Genomic DNA, 20126 nt, shown 5'->3' with positions numbered 1-20126 from the left:
CACATAGAAAATAGTGTCTGAGTAGTTCCTGAATTATAACAAGATGATATACAATAAGTTGGCCTGCTGAGGTCAGGAATGAGATTTCTTGCCTTTTTTAATGTTACAATATTATATAATTAGGGCCCCAACTTTTTCAAGGCTGGGTCTTTTATGGAGATGAAACAGTATACAGAGAGTCGTTTGTCAATTTTTAGTATGTACATAAAAGAAAACATTAGTGTTGAGAATATTACCAATAGAGAAGAGTTTCCAATCACACAAGATAATGCAGAAAATATACTCTTAGTTTTAGAAGTATTTTTTTTTCTTTTTAATGATCAGCACAGGTAAGAATCTTAAAACTATTAAAAAAAACAGCTTCAGCCCTAATTGGCTTGGCTCAGTGGGTAGAGCATCAGCCTGTGGACTCAAGGGTCCCAGGTTCGATTCCGGTCAAGTGCATGTACCTTGGTTGCCGGCACATCCCCAGTAGGGAGTGTGCAAGAGGCAGCTGATCGATGTTTCTTTCTCATCGATGTTTCTAACTCTCTATCCCTCTCCCTTCCTCTCTGTAAAAAATCAATAATATATATATATATTTAAAAACAGCTTCAGAGGTAAAATATCCATTCTTTAATGTGTTTCTAGATTTGGTGGCTATGGTCTTGCTGATGCCACAAAAGCGGCACTATAATCCAAATCCTCCATTTTAAAAAGGGGATTTTTTTTTCACCTCCAAGAAAAGCTTTTTGTATTTTGTCAAAAACAATGTAGTTGCCCTAGCTGGTTTGGCTCAGTGGATAGAGCATCAGCCTGTGGACTGAAGGGTCCTGGGTTTGATTTTAGTCAAGGGCACATGCCCGGGTTGCGGGCCCGATCCCCAGTAGTGGGTGTGCAGGAGGCAGCAGATCAATGATTCTCTCTCATTTATGTTTCTATCTCTTTCTCCCTCTCCCTTCCTCTCTGAAATCAATAAAAATATATTTAAAAAACAACAACAACAATGTGGTTATTTTAAAAATGAGAAATTATATCTCTGGGACCCTGTGTTTATCTACTGATTTCAGTGTTTCAATTTAATTCACTCTGTGTGTGTGTGTGTGCGCACACCTATAGAGAGAGAATCTCCTACTGTATCAAATTTGGCCATGTCCTAGGGTACAACAGTGAACAAAATGGACTTTATCCTTATCTTCAGGACACACACAGAGAAGGGAAGTAAAACTTAGCTCCAAAATGTTATGATAGAAATATTAGGTATATAACAGGTCCTCAAGGGCTTCTTGGAGGTCACTAAATGGAGAACTCTAACCAGATTACAGTGATGTGGACACTTCTCAAATAAAGTTTTAGAGGCAGGAGAGCGCATAGCATGATTTATAAATGGAAATAGTTTAATGTTTAAAGTGTATGCTGAGTGAGAGTGACAGAGATAAAATTGGAGAGGAAAGTGGTTGCAGGACTATACAGAGCCTTGCAAGACTTTATCCTAATGGCAGATTTTGAGCAGGAGAAATTTACCAATTTGCTATCATAATAAGAAAATTTAAGACAATGTTCTTAGAAATTACTGTATTAAACAGAGTAAACTAGCCAAGATACAGAAAATCTGAAGCATGATAATTGGCCAAGAACATGTGGCGTATAATTTACATTAATAAATTTGACTACTTGGAAAAATGGATAAAACCTTAGAAATATATTACCAAAAAACTGGATTAATTAGAAATAAAATTTCTGAATAGATTTGTATCCATCTAAGCCATTGAATTAATAATAATAATAATAATGATAATAAACTTCCTACAGTAAAACACCATGTTCACATGGCTGGTAGGCTTCACAAAACATTGAAAATATAAATCCAATCTGATAAAAAAAAAAGTGTATATGTGTTAACAATGTTGGTATTAACAAAATGGATTCCACTGAGCCACCCTACAACCAAAAGAGAGATGGGGAAATTGTTAAGGAAATCAGCACCTATTTTAAGAAAATTGATGACAACCCTGACACAATAGCATTTGTGCCAATTTCTGGTTGGAATAGTGACAACAAGCTGGGTCCAAGTGCTAGCATTCCTAGGTTAAAGGGATTGAAAGTCATCCATAATGATGGCAATGCCAGTGGAACCACACTGCTTGAAGCTCTGGATTGCATCCTGCCACCACCTTGTCCAACTGACAAGCCCCTGTGTCTGTCCCTCCAGGATGTCTACAAAATTGGTGATATTAGTTCTGTCCCGGTGGGCCGAGTGGAGACTGGTATTCTCAAACTGGGTATGGTGGTACCTTTGCTCCAGTCAACGTTACAACTGAAGTAAAGTGTGTTGAAATGCACCATGAAGCTTTGAGTAAGCTCTTTCTGGAGACAATGTGGGCTTCATATCAAGAATGTATCTGTCAAAGGTGTTCATCATGACAACATGGCTGGTGACAGCAAAAATGATCCACCAATGGATGCAGCTGGCTTCACAGCTCAGGTGATTATCCTGAACCATCAGTGCTGGATATTCACCTGCATTGAACTGTCACACAGCTCACATTACTTACAAGTGTATTAAGCTAAAGGAGAAGACTGATTATTGTTCTGGGAAAAATCGGGAAGATGGCGCTAAGTTTTTGAAATTTGCCGAAACCGGTTTGGCTCAGTGGATAGAGCGTCGGGCTGCAGACTGAAAGGTCCCAGGTTCGATTCCGGTCAAGGGCATGTACCTGGGTTGCAGGCACATCCTCAGTAGGAGATGTGCAGGAGGCAGTCAATCAATGTTTCTCACTCATCAATGTTTCTAACTCTCTATCTCTCTCCCTTCCTCTCTGTAAAAAATCAATAAAATATATATTTAAAAAAAAAAGAAGAAGAAATTTGTTGATTCTGCCATTGTTGATATGGTTTTTAGCAAGCCCATGTGTGTTGAGAGCCTCCATGACTAGCCTCCTCTTCACCCTTTGGCTGGTCATGATATGAGACAGTTCCTATGGATGTCATCAAAGCAATAGACTAGAAGGTACCTGGAGCTGGCAAAGTCACCAAGTCTGCCCAAAAAGCTTAGAGATCTAAATTAATATTATCCCCAACTAGAGGCCCAGTGCACACATTGTGCACAGGTGGGGTCCCTCTGCCTGGATGGAGATCAGGGCCAATTGGGGGGAGGGACCCGGGAGGTTGGCTATGGAGTGCACTGACCACAAGGGGGCAGCTCCTGAGTTGAGCATCTACCCCTGGTGGTCAGTGTGCATCATAGCGACTGGTTGACTGGTTGTTCCAGTCATTTTGGTCGTTTGGTCATTAAGATTGCTTAGGCTTTTATATATATAGACTAGAGGCCCGGTGCACAAAAATTTGTGCACTCGGGGGGGAAGGGGGGGGTCCCTCAGCCCGGCCTGTGCCCTCTCGCAGTCTGGGACCACTTGGGAGATAACGACCTGCTGGCTTAGGCCTGCTCCTGGGTGGCAGAGGGCAGGCCCAATCCCTAGGTGCAGCCCCTGGTCAGGCTCAGAGCAGGGCCGATTGGGGAGTTGGAGCTCCGCTCCCTGTCATGCACAGAGCAGGGCAGATTGGGAGGTTTCGATGCCACCCTCAGTCACGCTCAGGGTAGGGCTGATTGGGGGGTTGGGGCACCACCTCCTATCACACTCAAGGCAGGGTCAATGGGGAGGTTTCGGCGCCACCCCCTGTGATGCACAGAGCAGGGCCAATCAGGGGGTTGGGGCGCTGCCCCCTGTCACTCACAGAGCAGGGCCAATCAGGGGGTTGGGGCACTGCCCCCTGTCACGCACAGAGTAGGGCCGATAGGGGAGTTAGGGCACCGCCCCCTGTCACACACACAGCAGGACGGATCAGGGGGTTGGGGCGCCGCCCTCTATCACCCACAGAGCAGGGCCGATCAGGGGGTTGGGACGCCGCACCCTGTCACACACAGATCCGCAGGGCGATCAGGGGGTTTGGGTGCTGCTCCCTGTCATGCTGATCTGGTGCCAGGAGGCCTCGCGGCTCCGCTGATCCCGGTGCTGGGAGGCATATTACCCTTTTACTATATAGGATAGAGGCCTGGGGGCAGGCTGGGTTGCCCTGAAGGGTGTCCTGGATCAGGGTGGGGGTCCCCACTGGGGTGCCTGGCCAGCCTGGATGAGGGGATGATGGCTGTTTGCAGCTGGTCACACACCCTTCAGGGTGGGGGTCCCCACTGGGGTGCCTGGCCAGTCTGGGTGAGGGGCTGAGGGCTGCTTTCAGGCTGGCAGTTGTTGATTGAAGCTCCCAACCGCTCCTTTTTTTCTTTTTTTTTTTCTTCTGGGCCAGCTTTAGCTCTGGCTCTAGCTCTGAGGCTTCCGCTGGTTTGTTTGCCATTCTATAATCGAAACAATGTATAACTTCAGCTCTGAGATCCCAGCCGGCTATATTTGTTAGAATGTTTCAAACTGCCAGCTCAGAGGCCGGCTAGTCAGGCGGGGAACGTTGGAGTCTGCAGTCCCTGGAGCAAGCAAGCGTCATGTTCGCTTCCAGCTGCCTGGCTGCCGGCCGCCATCTTGGCTGACAGTTAATTTGCATAAGGATACGCTGATTAGCCAATGGGAAGGGTAGCGGTCATACGCCAATTACCATTTTTCTCTTTTATTAGTGTAGATACCTGCCACTCAAGTCTTAATCATTGGTGGATGAACAGTCTTAGAACTCTTTGTCTCAATTGACCACTTAAGTATAATAGTGAAAGACTGGTTAATGATTATAATGCATTAACCAGAAGGAAAGAAGGCTTTTTTTTTTTTGGACAATTTTTTGTGTGTGTTTGTGTGTGGCAGTTTTAAAGTTATTAGTTTTTTAAATAAGTGTTTTTTAATGGTAACAACTTTACCAAAAATCTGTCACAGAATTTTGAGACCCATTAAAACAAAGTTTAATGAGAGAGAAAAATAGCTAAAAGATGGAATTACCCAGGTGTTCCTTGTCAGATGAATGGGTAAACAAAATGTGGTGCATACAGCGGATTATTCAATATTCAAAACGAAGTTTTGAGACGTGCTCCAACCTATATGAACCTTGAGGACATTATGTTAAGTGAAATAAGCCAGACACACAAGGACAAATACTGTATGACTCATTTATATGAGGTACCTAGAATAGGCAAATTCATAGAAACATAAATAGAATGGTGGTTGCCAAGGGCTGGGAGGAAGGGGAAATAAGGAGTTGTTTAATGGGTGTGGAATTTCAATTTTCCCGGATGAAAAGAGTTTGGAGATTGGTTGCACAACAACGTGAATGTACCTAACACTTCTGAGCGAGCTGTAAACTTAAAGATGACTAAGCTGGGAAATGTTATGTGTATTTTATCATTAAAAAATAAAAGTTGTACAGATAGATGATGGTGATGGTTGCAAAACAATGTGCATGTTACTAGCACTAAACTAGCATTAAACTAGCATTAAACATAGTAAAATGTTAAAAAAATTATAGTAAAGAGGGATTTATTTCCAAGACAACTTTTTATCCAAATAGCACAAATGTTGCCACAACTAAACAAAAATTACATGAAAAGAAAAGTTATAAACTTATTTATTCAAAAATACTAATCAAAATATCAGTTGATCATATTTATACTAAACATAAACTAAAAACAAATTTTGGCCAAGGTGTATCAATACTGGAATTGAAAAGATGTTTTAATATTATTTAATATTAGAATATTAGAAAAATTTATTGATAAATTGATTACATAAACAGATTTTAAAAGAGCTACCCACATGATTCTCTTCATGAATAGAAGATAAGTAATTAAAAGTGATCTAGATAACTAATGATAAATACTTAAAGCAAACTAATGATAGAAAAAGAATTCCTCATCGCACTTCAGAAAACACTATAGCATAATATAAGCATATACTATGTTCTTTAGGTAGTACACATAGACTATATGTACTATCTATATATATAAACAGGTAATATGCAAATTAGCCAGGCATCATAACTGGCTCGAGGAGGCTGCATCCCGACCACTCAGGAGGAGTTGCATGTGCAGTTGGGCAGGAGGGGTCTGCATGCGCCCCCCCCCCCTGCTCCAGCAGACACACACACACACCAGGGGTGGGGGCATGCTCTGAGCGGCCACACAGCACAGCCCAGAGCATACCCCTGGTGGGTGACGGCAGTGGCCGGAGCGAAGCAGCCCCAGTCCCAGATGCCTGGCAGGGGCCGGAGCAAAGTAGCCCAGGTCCTGGGTGCTGGAGGGAAACCAGTGCTGGCAGCCAGGGGAAGAAAGGCCTATTTTTGCACGAATCTTCATGCATCAGGCCTCTTGTATTCTATATAACTATATGATATATAGTATAAACATGGGCCTGGAGCTGAGATGCTTTGACTCCAATATTGTTCACTGTGTGACCTCAATCGAATCACTGAACTCTCTTTGCCTCCACTGACACTTGGATATAAAGGAGATAATGGTAAATTATTTCATTGGGTGATTCAAATGATATTAAAGTCAAGCATAAAACAAGAAAGTCTGCTGTCCTTTCCAATTCATCATTTTATTGGCTATTCTAGTCCATATAAAAATACTAATATATTGGCTATGAGGACTGGAAAAAAATACAATTCTTTTATTTGTGACTATATGATACTGACATGAAAAATCCAAGGGACTCTACAAAATATCAAATAAAAATATTGACTAAGTTTGCTGAATACAAAATTACCATTCCAAAGCAGTGGTGTTCCTAGACAAAAGCAGCAGTTAGAAAATATAGTTAAAAATAGCTCAGTTGAGCCCTAACCAGTTTGGCTCAGTTTTTAGAGCATCAGCCTGCAGACTGAAGGGTCCCAGGTTCAATTCCGGTCAAGGGCATGTACCTTGGTTGTGGGCACATCCCCAGTAGGGGGTGTGCAGGAGGCAGCTGATTGATGTTTCTCTCTCATCAATGTTTCTAACTCTCTATCCCTCTCCCTTCCTCTCTGTAAAAAATCAATAAAATATATTTTTTAAAAATAGCTCAGTTGATACCTACTAAACCTATCAATCATAGAGAAAAAAATCTAACAAAAATATGCAAAACTATATGGAGAAAATTTTAAAACTTATTCAATGGCATAAAATTAGACTTTTTAAAATTGTGAGATATGCCATATTCATATAAGATTTACCATGAAGCTAGACTTAAAGGAACATATGAATTTCTAGACAATAGTGAAGAATATGAGTAGGATACATAAGTGGGAACTTATTGTGTGACACAGGTGGCAATACTAAGTGTGGGGAAAAAAATCTGGACAATACATAAGACACTTGGAGGAAAACAATAACTTTGTATTTTTTTAAAGGACCTTTGCAAATCAATACAAAAATGATAACCAATGGAAAAATCAACAATGAATATAAAAGAACAATTCACAGGAAAGGATGCATAAAGGTCAATGCACACTGAAATGTCTAGCCATACCAATTGTCAGCATAATGCAACAAAATAAATATTACATATAACTTCATACCCATGATATTGGAAAAAGGTTAAAAATATATAATGCCACATTTTACAATGATATGAGGAAACAGGAACTTGAGAGAGTTTTAGTAAAGAAATGTGCTTATAGTGAGTTTAATATCCTTATAACTTAAAATTTAAAAAGCCCACCTCTAGCTCTCTCCATAGAGAAATTCTTCCAAATATGTAAGTGATATTGCAATAATAGTTTTCTAACAGCAAAAATGTAAAACAACCTCTCTGTTCCTCAAAAGGGAGTTGACTATTCAAAACCTGGTTTAATTATACATTAGAATAATATGCATAGGGTGTAAAAGAATGAACTAGATTTAAGTTAACATGGTGGAAATGAATCATATGCACAATTAAACTAGAAACAAAATATAATATTTATGCTATTTATAGATAAATATACACTTGGTAAAATTATCAAAATAAACATTAAAACCTTACATACTACATATAAATCATTGTATGTGAGGAGAACTTGAGAGGCAAAAGATGAAAGAGTGAGTCTTAAACTGTAAAGTTTTATTTATTTCTTAACATAGTAACCAGAAGGAAATATTACAACATATTAACATCTATAAATAGGTTATAATAAACTGTTTTAATGTTTGGAATCTTTTATACTATTTGAAGATTATAAACTTATATAGAACTTAGGCCAGAGAGTAAAGTTATACTTTTAGCAGTTTCTAAATTATAGAAAAGAAGTCACACTATTTGCTTTTTTCCCCCTAAAATTCCTCTTTATGCATAGTTATTCTAATGAATCAGAGTAAGTTACTAAGTAATTTACAATCATCAGTGAAACATTTTCTACAATGTTCAGCACAGGTGTTTGTACAAATTAATATTCTGTAAATATTTTGTATAATAATTGTGGTGATTTATAACTTTAAGTTATTTCATATTTCTTTGGCAATGTAGAGTTTGACTGTAGATAACCCCTTTCCAAATAAAATGATATAAAGTCTGAGTCAGATACCTTTCAAATTTCTATCGAATGGGAGTTGAATGAACTGTCTATAAAAATGTGGAAACTCAAGGGCCATGCTGGTAGCTCACAATACAGACCATTTAATGCTGCCAAAGACTGAATTCTTGTGATGACAATTATTTCAGAAATCTTGGATGCGTTTCCTAGGTCCAACTTTGATACATACACATGGCTAAAAGTCAAAAGAAAATTATTACTCTATTATATCTTACAAACTCTCCATAGTTTGACTATTTTCCTCCAAAATAATCAATTTCAATGTTATAACTGCAAGACAGAAGTAAGAAAACCACAGCACACTTATTCCTTGCACCTGCCTCTCCAATACATTTTCTGGAATGACAGTCAACTCAAAGATCTATTTTAAAAGTTAACATTTCTCCTCTTTTGAATGCTCATGAACTGTGTATAGAAATTTTTTTTCCATAATGGAATTTGCAATGATGTAAAGAATTAAGGCTTAAAAATAACTACATTTCAATCAGCAACAGATATGGACAATTCATACACTTTGGAAAGAGCATTCTACTTGTTAATTTACCCAAATAGCATATCTGTAGATGAAAGATTTATTAAAGAATGATTGAGATATAGGTTTTCTTCAAAATAATGTGAATTTCTCTATATTAGGATAGCATTTTGTAAAGTAGCACAAAGAACAAGAATTTGATGACTGCAAATATAAAGACTATGCTGTTGATGAAAATCAATCATTAGAGAACACAATATTTATATAAAAACTTGATAACAAAGATGCAGCTACAGCAACTGTCCTGTGATTATGAAGTGAAGAGATTATAAGCCACAACATAATGAATGCCTTGTTTCCAATCAGCTTTTATGAACAAACAATGATGGATCCATCATTCAAAATTAGCAAAAAATCACAGTGCAATGATGATTTAATTAAAACAGGCAAGGTAGAACAAATGAATGCCATACATAAAGTAATATGCTAGCAAAGTGTTTTGAAATAAGAATCTTGAATCAGAATTCATATATAAATCCAATATTATTTCTCAAGATAATAAATTAAAACCACGATGTTCTTACAATTATTATGACAAATTTCACATTTAAGTTAGAATGAAAACAATGTCTGTATTGTAAAAATAATTTTGACTTGAATGAACAGTGGCACAAATATGCAGCAGAACATATTTTCAGAGGCTTTACCATATTTTATATGAATTATTCATATAAAATATTCATTGAGTTGGTTTTCTAACATGGTAAACTTAGTTGATACATTTTTAGAAAAATAACACAATTATTAGATCATGAGAAGTTTTCATACACACATAATAAAGCTGATTATTGATGCATAACTTAGAATTTTATGTTTCAACTATTTCTATATCATTTTAGAGATACTTTTATCTTTTATTGGAATTTCATTTTGGGTCTAGTATTTTAGAATGTGATGCAAATTTTTAAAAAAATCCTCACCCAAGGATATGTTTTCATTGATTTTCAGAGAGAAAGGACGGGAGAGGGAAAAAGAAAAATCGAAAGAGAGAGAAAAACAAAGAAACATTGATCGGTTGCCTCCCATACTCCTCTGGGGATCAAACCTGCAGCCAAGGTATGGTTTCAAACCTACAACCTTTTGGTGTACAGGCCAATGTTTCAACCAACTGAGGCACATAGCTAGGGCTGTGATATAAATTTCAATCTTCAATAGCAATTTAAAATTATATAAAGCATGAAGTCATTTTAAAAATCTGTATTTTGATAGAAAAATAAATTTTTTGAATCAGACTTATTGTTAAAGTTGTTACAAGGTCCCAACATCTTATCATATAATATTTTTAAATATATATGTAATGCTTTCAATAACAATGTAACATAAGTCTAAAATAAAAGGTTCATTTATCTTAATAAATATGTGTTCTCACTATATTCTACACTAGAGGCCCGGTGCATGAAATTCTTGCACGGGGCTGGGGTCCCTCAGCCCGGCCTGCACCCTCCTCAATCTGGGATCCCTCAGGACTGCTGGCTCCTAACCGCTCACCTGCCTGCTGGCCTGATCCCCCTAACTGCTCTCCGCTGCCTGCCTGATCGCCTCTAACCGCCTCTCTCTCAGCCACACTACCATGGCTTTGTCCGGAAGGACGTCTGGAAGGTCATCCGGAAGATGTCTAATTAGCATATTACCCTTTTATTAGTATAGATTATTTTTGTTGTTTTTCATTTAATTTTTATTGCTGATATAAAATAATGGCAAACTATGAACAATCATAAATATGTGGATTCTAAATAAAAATTTAAGGGTCAAATTTGACTCAGAGAGTTAAAATTTGGTAGGTATATGGGGTAATTTTGAACAAGGCATATATAGGACATTTTTAGAAGATTGTTATCCTTAAGCAATCTAAAATTCATATATGTATGCTTTTGTCTTTAGTGGTTGTTTTGTGTTGTCTTTGTTAAGATTTGAGATACAATTTCTAAAAACATATAAATAGAGGAAACTGGAAAGAGCCTTTGCTTAAAGTGATCACTAGCGTGCACCACACTTAGTTTCAGTGAACTGCCTGTTCTTCACTGAGAGACTCCTCCCTTTGAAGTCAAAGCTTGCTCTTTGCAGATATTCAGGGCATGAGAAGAACGAAATCTGGTCTGAGAACTGGAAGATAAATGACCAGCTAAAAGGAAGACCTTTTATTAAGTTGGTATACATAAAAGAAGACAGAGCTTCTAGGCTCTGATAAAATTACATTTCAAAGGGATGGAGAAATATACAGATAAGACTCAAAGAAGTGGAGTTTGAGTAGAGTAGTGTGGCTCAGAAAGTCAGTTTCCACTTCCAATTCAGACAGTGATGTGTTTTCATTTCACTTCCTCTCCTCTGAGGCACATATTGCTCTTTTGTGGATCTGTAGATACTAGTACATGAACTGCCATATTATAGCTCTTTCTCCTCTCCAATAAAACATTCATCATTATGCTTTGTCCTAATTCTGTATTCTTGCCCATAACAAGATTTGAATCCTTGAGATTCCACCTTCCCTCTGAGATTTGTCAGTCTGTTGGATATTTTCATCACTCTGGATCTGTTTTGTTCATCAATTTATTTTATTTTATTCATTAGATTCCACATATGAGTGAGATCATGTGATACTTTTTCTCTCACTGGCTTATTGCACTTAGCATAATACTCTCCAGGTCCCTCGATGGTGTCTCAAATGGTAAGAGATCCTTCTTTCTACAGCTGCATAGTAGTCCAGGTGTTAATGTATCACAGCTTTTTTACCCACTCATCTCCTGATGGGCACTTGGGCTGTTTCCAGCTGTTACCTATTATAATTGTGCTGCTATAAACATAGGTGTAACACAATTCTTTCTGATTGGAGTTTTGAAATATTCCCAGAAGTGGGATCACTGAGTCAAATGGGAGTTCATTTTTTAAGTTATTGAAGAAACTCTATACTATCCATACTGTTTTCCATAGTGGCTGCACCAGTCTGCATTCCTGCCAGCAGTGTACTAGGGTTCCCTTTTCTTCACATCCTCACCAGCAATTGTTTGTTGATTTGTTGATGGTATCCATTCTGACAGGTGTGAGGTGATGCTTCATTATGGTTTTAATTTGCATCTATCTGATTATTAGCGACTTTGAGTATTTTTATATGTCTCCTAGGCATCTATATGTCCCATTTGGAGAAGTGTCTAAGTCCTTTGCCCATATGTTTTTTAATCGTCACCCTAGGATCTTTTTTCCACTGATTTCTAGAGAGAGAATGGAAGGAAGGGAAGAGGAACTGAGGGAGGGAGAGAAAGAGAGAGAGAGAGAGAGAGAGAGAGAGAGAGAGAGAGAGAGAGCGAGCTATGAGAGAGACACATATATTGGTTGCCTCCCACATGCACCCCTTACCTGGGCTGGGGAACCTGCAACCGAGGTACATTCCCTTGAACAGGAATCAAACCCACCACCAATGCTCTAACAAACCCACCACAATGCTGAGCCAAGCTGGCCACAGCCTTTGCCCATTTTTTTTTTAATTGGGTTGTTTTTTCTTTTGTTAAGTTGTATGGGTTTTTTATATATTTAGAAATTAACTCCTTATTAGATGTATCATTGGCAAATATGTTCTACCATAGAGGGCGCTGTTTCATTTTGTTGATGGTTTCTTTTGCTGTGAAGTTTTCATTTTGATCAGTCCCATTTGCTTATTTTCTCTTAGTTTCCCTTTCCTTAGGAGAATATATTGGCAAATATATTGTCTGAGATTATGCTACCTATGGTTTCTTCTAGGATTTTTATGGTTTCATGATTTACCTTTAAGTCTTTTACCCATTTTGAGTTTATTCTTGTGTATGGTGCAAGTTCATGTTCTAGTGTCATTTTTTGCAGGTACCTGTCCAATTTTCCCAGCACCCTTTATTGAAAAGACAATCTCTACATTGTATGCTCTTGCTTCATTTGTCAAATATTAATTGAGAGTAATGGCTTGGGTCAATTTCCGATTTTCTGTTCTGTTCCATCAATCTATATGCCTGTTCTTATACCAGTACCAGGCTGTTTAGATTATAGTGGCTGTGTGGTATAACTTGATATCTGGTTTTATGATCCCTCCAACTTTGTTCTTTCTCAAGATTGCTGCAGCTATTTGGGGTCTTTTTTGGTTCCATATAAATTTTTGGAGTATTTGTTCTAAATCTGTGAAATGTGCCCTTGGTATTATACTAGGGGTTACATCGAATTGATGTTAATTCTACCAATCCATGAACATGGAATATTGTTGCACTTGTTTATATCTTCCTCTATCTATTTTTGCAATGTCCTGTAGTTTTATGAGTACAGGTCTTTTACCTCCTTGGTTAAGTCTATACCTAAATATCTTAACTTATTTTTTGTTGCAGTGGTAAATGGAACTTTTGTTTGTTTGTTTTTTGTTGTGTGTTTTTTTCTGAGAGTTCATTATTGGCATATAAAAATGCCATCAATTTCTGGGTGTTAATTTTGTATTTTGTTACATTGCTGAATTCATTCATTAAATCTAGTAGTTTTTTTTTTTGTTTGCTTGTTTTTTTGGTAGACTCTTTAAGGCTTTCAATGTAGAATATAATGTCATCTGTGAATAAGGACACTTTTACTTCTTCCTTCCCACTTAGGATGCCTTTTATTTTATCTTCTGATCACTGTGGCTAGGACTTTCAGTACTATGTTGAATAAGAGTGGGGAAAGTAGACATCCCTGTATTGTGCCTGTTCATACGGAAAATGGTTTTAGTTTTTGCCCATTGAGAATGACGTTCATTGTAGGTTTGTCATATATGGCCTTTATTTTCTTGAGGTATGATCCTTCTATTCCCACATTGCTGAGAGTTTCATTAAAAACAGATGCTAAATTTTGTTTAAAGTGTTTTCTGCATCTATTGATCTAATCATGTGATTTTTGTCTTTCAATTTGTTTATGTGATATATCACATTTATTGATTTGTGAATATTATACCAGCCTTACATCCTGGAATAAAACCATGATGTATTATCTTTTTAATATATTGTTGGATTTGATTTGTTAATATTTTGTTGAGGATTTTACATCTATGTTCATTAGGGATATTAGCCTGTAATTCTCTTTCGTTGTAGTGCCTTTATCTGGTTTTGGAATTAGTATAATGATCGCCTCATAAAAAGAGCTCAAAAGTGTTCCTTCCTCTTGGGATATTTTTGGTATACTTTAAGGAGGATAGGTGTTAGCTCTTTGAATATTTGGTAAAACTTCCCATGTTAACCCTTCTGGATCAGAGTTTTTGTTTTCTGGCAATTTTTATTACTGCTTCAATTTCATCAGTTGTTATTGGTCTATTCAGGTTTTATTATTCTTCCTGATTCAGTTTTCAAGATTTTATTTTTTCTAAGAATTTGTCCATTTTGTTGGCATATAATTGTTCATAGGCTTTGCTTACAATTCTTGTATTTATGTGGTGTCAGTTGTTACTTGTCCTCTTTAATTTCTGACACTGAGAATTAATGTAATTTGAAAAAAATTAAATTTCCAAATACTATTGACAAATGTCTTACTCTAGAAATTTGCTTAAGCGTATCATACTTCCAAAAATTCTGTGTGTTAAATCATCATATCTATATCCACTCTGTCTTCCCACTGTTTGTTCTTTTAGGTACTGGGAGACCAAAAATAAATACTGTTTAATAACATGTGGAGGCAAGATTATTATGTGGTCCACTTCATTCAAAGTAATATACTACAGTATTATACCATGCAGGATAGGATGTGATGCAATACAGTGGCATGTGATGTGACACAATGTAATGACACAATGTGATAAAACACACACACAAAAATACCCAAGAAGTTGAGGAATAAGTGTCTAGTGTTTTTTTATTGGTACCGACTCTTGATTTCTGAGTCTTGGGCAAAGGGAGAGTAGAGGGACAACTACTTTTCCAACTTTCATGATATAAACATGAATAAAATTTTTAGTTTTTCTTAATCAAATTCTAATGACTCTTGCAATTTGACAATTTAGGTTTTGTCAGTATTTCCAGTTGTGTCATTTTCAGCATTTTAAATGATATTTTGGAAGAGGGAGAGCAATGTGCATTCTGAGCAAGTAGCCAAAGCTACAATAAACTTAAAATTCACAGCAGCTTTTGGATTTGATCAATTTGACTGTCAAGCTCATGAAATTGTCATTTCCCTATATTCTCCTTCCTTTGAAAAGATTATTTCCTTAATATGTATTTCTTACTTGGTGAGATGTTTTACAAACATTATCTCATGTGATTATCACAATAATGTTGTAGAGTATGCATTATTATTGTTTTCATTTTTATAGAATAGGAAACAGCCTCTGAAAATATTTTATCTCCTGTAAATTCTAAATCTAAACTCCATGCTTTCTCTATAGTGATATGCTAATAAAAAGAAAATTTTATTTGAAATAATAATGCACATAGGTAACAATGTGGAGTCATTAACAAAGAATATAATTTTAGGAAAATTAGTCTTACTTATTAGTGTTACACTTATTTGGAAAGGACAAATGATCTGAAAATATTGGTAATGGTTTGATACATTGAATTTTCATAAATAAATCTAAATGATTAGACATAGGAATATTATAAAGCTTCTATATCTAGTTATGTGCAAATTGAATGCACAGAAAAAAGTTAGAATTTGATTCTAGACCTCTATATTCTTCCAATTCTTTAATATTTTTTCCTGAGCAAATTATCACTGTAACACTTAATTTTTGAATGTCCTCCCTAGAAAAACTATTTGGTAAAAATCTGCTTTGGATTATCCAAACCTAAAATATATATGCTTAAAAAATGCTTCATGGAAATGAAATAGAAATGGTATGGCCTTTTCAATAAAAAATTCTGAGTTAATTGAATACATAGATACAAAAATATGTTCACAATAGTATTGTCAGTGATAGCCTAAATTGGAAATTAACAGAAGTCTATTAGCAATAGCAAGGATAAATGAATTGTGATATAATAGCTCAGTAGAATATTGTACAGAACTGAGAATTAATTAATGAGCTATCCATCTAAGAAACATGGATGAATCTTACAAACATAATGTTAAACACAAGAACCTAGAAATAAAAGAATGCATGATACCATGTATATCTAGAACAAAAGATGCAAAACTAATTTATGGTGTTAGGAGTCAGGAAAATAATTTCCATTTAGGGGTGGGGGTGTTAGTGTTTGGAAAGGGCACAAGGTGAACTTCTGGATAGTGGTTCTTAATCTGGGTACTGGTTACACAGTTTTCACAGTTCTGGAAAATCCACTGAAGAGTACTTGGTAATATGTGTACTTTTCTGAATCCATGTTATACTTCAATGAAAACCTCTAACAACCACCCTTTAATATGAAAGTTGACTGGAAGTTAAAAGTTTCTATATCTCATAGGTAAGAAAATAATGCAAAATGCTTTGAAATGTACTTGATACATTTGTTATACTCTGTGGATATATACTACTGCATTTGGTGGCCTCTGAGATTCTACCACATGGAAGACTGTAAGAGAATTCTAGAATTGAGAAAGATCATGAAATGCTCTATTTCAGACTCATGATTTTGAGAAAACTATCTATTTTTGTTGTTAAATAATAACTGTTCAACAATTAGACCTCAGAGGTATTAAACAAATTACACAGATGATGAGGTAGTGTCAACCTATTGGAGACTCCAGGAGCCCCACCCACCTCACACTGTGTGATTCTGTTTGATTCAATGTAGAAACACCATTTAAATTTAGTCCCAGTGCTAAATATGGTCCAGTGTCATTGAAGACCATTTAACTTCTTAAAGTACTGGAGTGTTTCCAAGGATTTATTATGTTCTGATGGGGAGACTTAACATATCTATACCTAAAACTACCATCATGCCAATATAGTATGATATGCAAGGCTCTCTAAGCTTGAGAAAAGATGTGACACCAAAAGATAATTTTTTTAGAGTGGAGAGAGTCATCATATAGCAAGCCTATACTGGATAATTTATTGACTTCTTTTATAATATCAACACAAAAGAATAAGATCATGGAACACTAAAAATGTTATGTTAAAAGAGTAAAAGCATCCTACTTCTCAGTCTTATCAGAGGTGTTTTTTTTTTAAATTTTATTTTATTATTTAAAGTATTACAAATAGTAGTATATATGTCTCCTTTTTTCCCCCATTAACCTTCCCCTGGCCTCCTTTACCCCACCCCCCCAGCACATTCCCTCAACACCCACCCACCGCCAGTGTCTTATGTCTATTGGTTATGCTTATATGAATGCATACAAGTTCTTCAGTTGATCTCTTACCTCTCCCTCCCCAACCCTCCCCAGCCTTCCCACTGTAGTTTTACAATCTGTTCAATGTTTCTTTGCCTCTGTATCTATTTTTGGTCATCAGTTTATAATGTTCTTTATATTCCACAAATGAGTGAGATCATGTGTTATTTTCACTGTCTGCTTGGGAAGAAAATGGACAGTTTCTGCCCCACTGAAAATGTAAAACTATTGTTACCAGTATAAAAATACATTGATATGGACAACAGAGCTAGAAACTGGACTTGTCTATTCCAGGAAAGGGCTTGAAAGAAAAAAAAAATCTCTCTATAAATTCAGTAGAGAAAATATGGTCCAAATGAACAAATAATCCAGTGCAAGAAGTTCTTAAGAGCAAAATTATTTAGACCAAGTGCTGCACAAAGAAAGACTGGAAAGTCCTTTAGGAATTAATTATACAGTAGTGTTAAATGACTAGTTTGATTTCTTCAAATCAATTTTTTAATAATTTTTGCAAAATAATTTTAAAAGCCCATAAGTTCAAAGATTGTGCTTATTAACTGAACAACTAAATTTTTCTAGCTCATGAGTAGATTGCAAAATACCTGAAGCAACAAACAAATATGGCTAATTTGGGTAATAAAGATTTATTTGATGACTCGAATCAATTAAATGTGCTAAATATTTGTAATGTATTTTCATGTGACGCTATCAAAAATAATTTTTTCAGTAACATTTCCCTTTTTAAATCTACATGCATTTCAAACAAGCAAACTTTATGATTCATTGCATTTTATTCAACAACACATTGCTTTTTCTAAGAGTTGTTGTTGTTGTTTTTTGCATATGGAAAATCTTGTGTCTTTCAGACAGGCCTTCTTAAACCTTTTTCCCTCAAGTCAGAAAATTATACTTCAGTAACTAAAGAAACATCTAAGGACTAAAAATTTGCTTTGCAACAGAGAACCAAGAATATTCCATAGAATTGCCAAGGCACATCTTTTTGCACAAACCAAATAGAAGTCAGGGAGCAAATACTTGACAGCTGATCAGTGTATTGGAAAATAATCAACAGCATAGAAAGCAGAAATCATATTGCAAGGCTAGAGTAAAAATAAAAATAAAAACACTGCTTCAAAAGTAAGGATATTGACAGGACATATAATGAAAATTCATTCTAAATGGGATGTGTTCAGTGCAAAAGAAGATGAAAGACAAATAAAATATGATTTATTTCTTGGATTTAGATTTACTCTAGAGAGAAGCAAAGAAAAATTTTATTAATATGTTTTCTTTATTTTTATTATTGACACCATTACAGATGTTCCCATTTTCCCCAGCTCAAAGAATAAATTTTGTACTGCAGGTTGAGCTTTGGATCTGAATATTTTAGAAAAGAGTTGAAAAAAAAATATTGTTTTTCTTTCCATTACATTGACATTTACCACATTGCCCACTAACAAAAGATTATTAAACAAGTCAATTGCACTTTAGGTACTATTTACCTTTAACCCAAGGAATGCTTATGAAAATGTGTATTTTTTGAATAATACATTCTTATTTATTTTAATCTTTTTAAAATATATTTTTATTGATTTTATAAAGGAAGGGAGAGGGAAAGGGAGATAGAAATATCAATGATGAGAGAGAATAATTGATTGGCTGCCTTCTGCACGCCCCCCACCAAGGATCAACCTTGCAACCCGGGCATGTGCCCTTAACCAGAATCAAAGCCAGCACCCTTCAGTCCTCAGGCTGACATCCATCACTGAGCCAAATTGGCCAGCGTGAATAATCCATTCTTATCACATTTTAGACCATTGCATATAAACTAAATGGTTTAACTTTAATAAAACCAAATACATAAAAAAGGTTCATGAAAATTATGGTTAATCACAGCATGATGTAGCAGAAAATTAGATAGAATTTATGTCAGAAATTTATAGCCATAAATTCTGGATATATTTAATTATTTTCAAATTCAACTAACTTATTTGTAGGATGAGTAACTAGATTATACCAAAGAATAAATAGAACAATGTGTGTGATGGGCCTAGTACAGTGTCATTTCTCAGTAGAAGATTGCTATTACAAAGCATCCTTTAGCCCAGACAGCATGGCTTAGTGGTTGAGTGTTGACCTATGAACCGGGAGGTCACAGTTCAATTCCCAGTCAGGGCATATGCCCATGTTGCAGGCTTGATCCCCAGTGTGGAGCATACAGGAGGCAGCCAATCAATGATTCTCTCTCATCATTGATATTTCTATCTCTTCTTCTCTGAAATCAATAAAAATATATTTAAAAAACCACAAGCATCCTTTAGCCAACTTGAAGATGAATTTCAAACTAGAGAAAGCAGAAAAGATGATCTTTTCAATGTAGTTGACAGGTTTGAGAGAGAGAGAAAAACAAAACAAAACAAAAACTTCCAAGACTTCCCTATGTAAATACATGGTTTGTGCACCAAATAAATCTATGGTCGACCCTTCATTTAACTAAGATGTGTGAATGAAGTGCCTGGTAAAATGTGATTAGCAACTGTCACAACCAATCAAGGCAGTCTTACGAACTACTCTGCAAACAGTGACACTTTGGCTGCTTCCCCCTTTCTGTTCAGTTTAGTTCAGTATACATTTATTGCTGGATATTAAAAGTTTCAAAGGTGAACAGTATACAATCTGTTGCTATTAGGTATTCATGTAAAAGAAGGTCACAGTAAAGGTCGATACTTTCAACAAAATTTTAAAGAAGTTACTGGAGCAGGAACAAAGAACTCCAAAACTATAGTTTTGGGAGGGAAGATATTAGAGAGGTTAAGACAAGACTGATGGGAAGGTGAATAAACAGCCTTAAAGAGTACGCATAGGCCAATCTCTCAGAAGTACAAGACAAGCCTGA

The 20126-nt window shown here is 36.2% G+C and overlaps 1 pseudogene; it reads left to right on the top strand.

The window, feature by feature from the left end:
- The first annotated feature begins 1891 nt into the window (after positions 1-1891).
- LOC102420496 lies at positions 1892-15040 on the top strand (annotated as a pseudogene).
- The last annotated feature ends 5086 nt before the right edge of the window (positions 15041-20126 follow it).

This window comes from Myotis lucifugus, unplaced genomic scaffold (genome assembly GCF_000147115.1).
Source record: "Myotis lucifugus unplaced genomic scaffold, Myoluc2.0 scaffold_7, whole genome shotgun sequence".
NCBI lineage: Eukaryota > Metazoa > Chordata > Mammalia > Chiroptera > Vespertilionidae > Myotis > Myotis lucifugus.
Note: the sequence above shows the minus strand (reverse complement) of the source record. Positions and strands in the feature narration are given on the sequence as shown.